The sequence below is a fragment of the Vanacampus margaritifer genome, chromosome 6 (assembly GCF_051991255.1).
Source record: "Vanacampus margaritifer isolate UIUO_Vmar chromosome 6, RoL_Vmar_1.0, whole genome shotgun sequence".
Lineage (NCBI taxonomy): Eukaryota > Metazoa > Chordata > Actinopteri > Syngnathiformes > Syngnathidae > Vanacampus > Vanacampus margaritifer.
The window spans coordinates 12,908,196-12,914,934 of NC_135437.1; positions in this window are offsets into that span (position 1 = coordinate 12,908,196).

The following is a 6,739-nucleotide window of genomic DNA, read 5'->3' on the forward strand; positions in this document are numbered from 1 at the left end:
TCAGTTACATGGCGCCAGTCAACCATGGGTAAGAGAGTTAAGTCCAAGAATAGTGCTATGGTTGTAAATTCAAGACACAAACACTCGAACAACATCAACGTTGAATTAAAGACCCTGTAATGTAATTTCAGAGATATTTCATCAAAGATTGTTGAAGGAAGTTGTTGAAAAAATGAGAACACTGAGAACTATGTAAGTGTGATGCTATATCTTTAACTCTTTGACTGAAAGACGTTTTCAGAAACGGGATGTCGCCAGTGTCAGCCGATTTAAGCATTTTGAGGGATCTTTCAAGGTCCACAGAAAATGTTGTGTTTGGACTATGGAAACACACATACTACCAAATGAAAGATTGAACTCTCACCTTTCATCAGAAAAAAAAAGTTTGTTTCTACCTTATTCCGTTCTTCAGTAATCAACAATAGAAAATGGTTAGTTTCACCGAAATGCTCTGTTTTGAAACAAAAAGCGGAGAAAAAGAGCTTTTTGTGAAACAATGTTATTTCATGCACTCTAGTGAATTGTACACTTCTTTTTGTCCATGAATGATGCCACAAACACCTAAATAGTGCTTTACTTCTGTAAAACGCTATCACCAACAATGAAAAAGTGTTTTTAGATTGTAAAATACGTTTATTTCCATTCAACAGTGTAACAATTTGACAAAACAATTTCGCAAACTATTTACAAATGTGTGCAACTGTGGTACTATTTACAATTATGTAGATGTTTCAAACACAGTTTTTCTTTTTGTAACGCTCCCATGCGTGCAAGGAGACGCAGCAGGATTTGCACAACAGATTAGTTTCACTTGCGATGGCTCCTTTCGCATGCAGACGTTACACTTTCTTGACGGCCTTTTTTTCCGGGGAATAGCAAGTAGCAGACTGTACCCACTACACCGATGAATATGCATTGGACTCGGGGCACTCTTCGTCGTCCGATTGAACGTCCGCCTGAGCGTGCTCGGTTGTACTCCGCGTATTCCGGTGTTAGCATCGCTAGCCCGTGAACCTTTATGACGTCGTCATAGCCGCCGCGTCAGCGCTTCCAACTTCGGCGTCAACCTCGGAGTCACCATCATCATCATCGATGATGATCATCGTCGTCATCAATGTGCTCTTTAGCGTTGGTCGATGCTTTTCGTCTTTGAAAAATAATGCTCGAGCGTGAGCTGCTTGCAACCGGTCGCCATGTTCTCTTCCCTTCCCAGCCATTGTCCCCTCACGTCTTGTACTGCCGCCTTCAACGCTTCCAACCTCGGAGTCACCATCATCATCATCGATGATGATCATCGTCATCATCAATGTGCTCTTTAGCGTTGGTCGATGCTTTTCGTCTTTGAAAAAAACTGCTCGAGCGTGAGCTGCTTGCAACCGGTCGCCATGTTCTCTTCCCTTCCCCAGTCATTGTCCCCTCTAGCTCCGCCTCACGTCTTCTACTGACGCCTACCCAATCTTGTCAAAAGAGAGTCATTGCTGCCATCTAGGGGACAAAAATAGTCATTAGGCTAACTAGATCTGCTTGAAACTTTCACCACAGCTGCCCAAGGCTTCCCTCCACCCGTTTCAATTTTTTTTTTTTTAAAAATTGGATGACGTCTTTTAACGTCATTGGTGGCCCTCCGTAGATTTTTACTTGACGTCTTTTAACGTCCAAGGCAGTCAAAGAGTTAAACAGTTTTTAATCATTTCAGTTTTCCAGATTTTTTTTGGGTGGGGGCATGGCTAAATTAGATTTGAAAGCCTTATTTATTTATTTATTCAATTTGGCAGGGTTGTTAACACGCTGAGTGTCTTTCACAAGACATTTATTTTCATTTATAGAGATGTAAAATGATTATAATCAACCACACCAACTCATTTAGCAGCGTTTTAAACAACACAAGCCACTAGCAGACCAGATGAACACTCTTAAGTAGTGAAGATAGATTGACTAGATACTCCATCATAGTCAAAGGGGGAGTTCCCTGTCCTTTCTCTCCGAGCGTGCCAAATGTGATGTCAATCTCCCTGCAAACAGCGGACCCTTAGTGAGCCCATTCCTCCTGGTGTTGCATGATAATGACACCAGCGACCATAGTGGTGTTCAAGACCCTCTACCGAGGTGGATCTGTGCGGATAAAGAACCATCAGACAGTGGGAGGAGAGCAGAACTAATTCAGTAGTGAGTGGATGAGGCCTGGCCGTTATGCTAATGTCCGTTGGGAGCCAGCATCACGCCACAGTCTCTGCTTACCCCTGTGGGATTTTCATCACTATGCCAGGGATCTTGTAATGCAATCTGCCATTGCTGTGGCGCAATTGTTGTAGACAAATTTGGACTGAATGGGATGCTTGAGAATGTACCCAATAGTTCCTCTTCCATGCACTTTGCATGTTAAATATACAGGGGGTCCTTGATTTGCAATGGAGTTTCGTTCCTATGGCGGCGGTGTAACCGGAATTTGGACGTTAGCCTTTTAAGAAAGGCCGAGGTAAACATTTGTATGAAAAACACTTCAAGGGCATAAATCTAAAACAATCAAATAAAAATCAGTAATTGCATGGTGGCCAGGACTATGCACAAATCCAGGGTGATTCGAATGGCGATTTGAAAGGGCATGGAAAAGCAAATATCAAATCAAAATGTTTGCACTCCGGTCCGAAGGAAATCTTGCAATACTGTTGTGTGTACTGTCCTTGTAATGAAGAGCTCAATATATATGACATAGCTATGTGGGGCAAACACATGCCTCAACGCGGGAGTGGGTTAATTATTTTTTATTTTTTTGTGGAGAGCTCAGTATTGTTCATTCGGTAATTTTACCGATTTGACATGTCATCATCATTGCTCTCCTTTATTTTTTTTTATTATTATTTTTTATATATATATATATTTTTTTTTTTTTGTATGTTGGTGAGTATGTGTATGTGCGTGTGTGCGTGCGTGCGAGTGTGTGTGTATTCATTAGTTCGCCTAAAACCTATTAAAAAATCCCATACCGTTCACCTAAACCGAACACTTCCAGCCAGAGTCGTGAGGCCGTCAAGAGACCCGAGGAAGGACCAAAGAAAGGAAAGTGAAATCCAGCACCGACCAGACACCAACCGCCAGGCCATCAACCAGAGTCCTTCACCAACCCCGGTGACATCTAAAATCCAACAAATCAGGGAGACCTCAAGGGACCAAAGGAGAGACTGAGGATAGGAAGGAAGGACAGACGAAGCAGAGTGAGATCCACAGACACCAGCCTCCACCGATTCAATGACCTGAGGAAGAAGCAGTTTGTGACTGAATTTCGATAGATGCTGGTGTGGTGGATCTGGCATGCATGAAAATCTCCACCAAAAAGGGGAGCCGGAGTGGGTTAATACTAACTCCACCATGTTGCCCATCTCTCATTGTTATAAATAAATAACTTGACTCGAACGACTCTTGCCAAAAGAGAGGACTATCTTGACTATCTTTTGAGTTATTCCCAGCTTAAATGAAGCGCAGTGTTTCAAGAAGGGGGATGGCCTCAACCCACCTTACAGTTGAAACTGTCTTGGCCTTCATCCTAGTCCGTCTCAGAGTCGTGTCTGTCAATACCCATTGAAAATCAAAGCCCTTCCACATCCCCCGCCCGCCCCCAACTCAGTTCACTTAAAGAATGTAGTGCCCATCTCAGCACATATGTTGACAACACAAGTGCTCCCCAAGCCTCAGATCTTTGCTCTCTACCTCCCGTATACAGTACGCCAGTTCCACAACCACTTCCACATCCCACCACTTACACATGCACCACTGAAAAGCCACTTTCTCCATTCCACCTTTTGTATGGTATGGCCCCTCTCACCACACAAGCACGGGAACATCAACAACAATCCTCTAAACGACAGGATTTGGCTTAGCAAAATGAACCACAAGCTTCCAGAAAAGCAATTAACCACATTTGCTGCCCACCTACCCTTTAGAAAACAAGCCCGTAGAGTTTACCCCACGACTCCACGTGCCCAGCTGGAGTTCAGATTAGCCTCGTAGGGGAGAATCTCAGTTGCGGCAGGTAAAACACATGAAACATATTTATCAAGTTCAAAGCCCACATTCCAGTTGGTTGAAGATGCGTACACCAAAATATCTCCTCAAAATTGATACATGAGAACCATAAAAGAATACCTGACATTCATTCACTTCTGTCTTTTACACAGAACCAAGTGAAGGCAGGGTTTGGCCACAGTTTTCACATTTTCACAGTATCCCTTCAATTAGATCAGGGGTTGGGAATCGATGTTTCCCCTCCACTAACACACCTGATTGGATGAACAAGATAGTTATCAGGCTCCTGCAGAGCTTGTTGATGAGCTGGCCATTTGAGTCAGCTGTGTTGGAGGAGGGAGACATTGAAAACAGGCAGGACACTGGCTCTCGAGGACCAAAGTTCTGGATCCCTCATTTGTTTGTTGCACACTGTTTGTAACCTCAAAACCTGGTATGTAGGGACCGTTAACAAACAGTGGACCTCTGAAAGTGGGAATTGCATTATTTACTTCAGTTTATTAATAATATTATTATCATTATTATTATTACTACTCCCGTTCGTATAAGTAATTTTCCTGTTTCACTTTTGAGACTCACAAGGTCACGTACAGGAACATTTGATCGCTATGCCGCACATAACGTTGAAAATGATTATTTTGAATACATGAGCATGGGATTGTTATGCCACACATATCTTTGAAAATGATTATTTTGATTACATTATAGTGGGATTACACCACACACTGCTTTGAAGATGATTACACAAGCGTGTGATTGTTATGCCACATAGCTTTCAGAATGAATAATCTTACAAAACAAAAACGTGTGATTATGCCTCACATAGCTTTGAAAATGATTATTTTGACCATGTGTGATCGATTATTGGGCCACACTTAAATATGGCTCAAATAACCTTAATTTTCTACTCAAAATTTTTAATATGCCTCATGCAGCCGACCACAGGTCTTTTATTGTTGTGACTGGTTGTTGATATATCCATTTTTGCCTATGAATCAGAAGAATGACAAGGAAGGGCACTCCCTGAAGAAATAATTTCACCATTGCAGAAATTCCACTACACTTTATCCCACTTTTCCAGCATTGCCTTACACAAGCTATGGTTGGCTGGCGACCAGTTGAGAGTCTAGCCTGCCTCTCACCCAAAGTCAGATGGGATAGGCTCCAGCACAGCCACATTATCATGAGGCTAAGCAGTACAGAGGATGGATGGATGGATGCCTTACGCAAACCCTGGGGCGAAATGGACTTGGCAATTTCCTGCCTTTGGTGGTAGTATCAGATTGTGGTAGCATCCAATGCTGGGATAGAGAGATTAAGTTTAACATGTCACATTCACTTTTCCAGTCATGTTGGTTCGGGTCATACCAAGTATTTGTCACACAATGCTGATGTTATAGTTCACACATTTACCATAAATCTTAACAGCGTTCTGTTTGAACAGCAAAATTCGATTAAATATTGTGTCAGTTTGTTTATTTTGCAGAATGTTGTAAAATTACCAGGTCATTCTCGAAACCCCAATTCCGTGTCAGGACAGTTTATGCGTAACAGCGGTATGACGACTCAAGAATGCATGAAATGGCCAATATTTTGTCTTTGTGCCCATTTGTGGATACTGTTAATCTCAATCCTAAACAAGAACAAAGAACAATGTGTTCCTTTCTACGGCTATTTGGTTTCACAAAATGACAGCAATGATGTACATATATTCTATGCATTATTTGCCATTGTAAACCTGCTGTGATGGGAGACAGCTGTGTGTGCAGGCATGGATGAAAAAGGAGGGCATGTATAATCCTTGCAAACTGCTGTGCTAACCCTTCCCCAGTCATGACCAGCTCGCCCCAGGCAATCTTGACAACATACGACAGGAGATGCACGTGCAACTTAGTGCTACGTGGCTTTTGCGGCTAACTGGAACAAAACAAAACCATAACTTATCTGACATTTCTGTCGTTAAAACAAATAGGGGCAAACTCTTTTCCACGCCAGCTCTTCAATTTGAGACGGCACGCGAGAGTGGCACATGCACAATTCATGACTACATAAACCACACGCTGTTGGTTATTTACTGTTTAGTAATAAAAAATGGATGAAAACGCGGCAAAGACCTCAGAGCCATGAATTAATTACTGCCAAGGTTGAACTGTATCAGCCCCAACACGCTAACCACGCCCTCGTTATGGCGACCACATGCTCCATGATAGCCTGGGATGGTGCAGGAACAGGAACTTTTGTATGTTAACCCAAAACCTATTCTGCATTTTATATAATTCCAGGACATGTACCGGCATCATCCATCAATATTTCAATTTCCAGGGTTACCTGTTTCTTGTCTCCATGGTTATGAATAAAAACACACACTCAAACTCTTATTGACTTGGTTGCAGTCGGCAGTAGCGGAGGTAGCGCCAGTACCCGCAGACTGGCTCTACTTTCCATTCTGTGGGCTATAGTGACAGCAATATTCCTTTCAGGAGATGTTCCAACCACTTTAGATCCAACTGCATTAATAATATGAAGATATGTTGATAAATGGATATTACCAAGCCCTTTCCGGTTAATATATGTTCAGTTTTTCATCACAATAATGTATAATTCTCTTTAATTCAACCGGTGTGCAAGCTAAACCCATTAAATTAAAAAAACATATACACATGCTGTATGCCGCACTTATTACACATAGTTACAGTGTAGTCGCCTTACCCAGACTGCA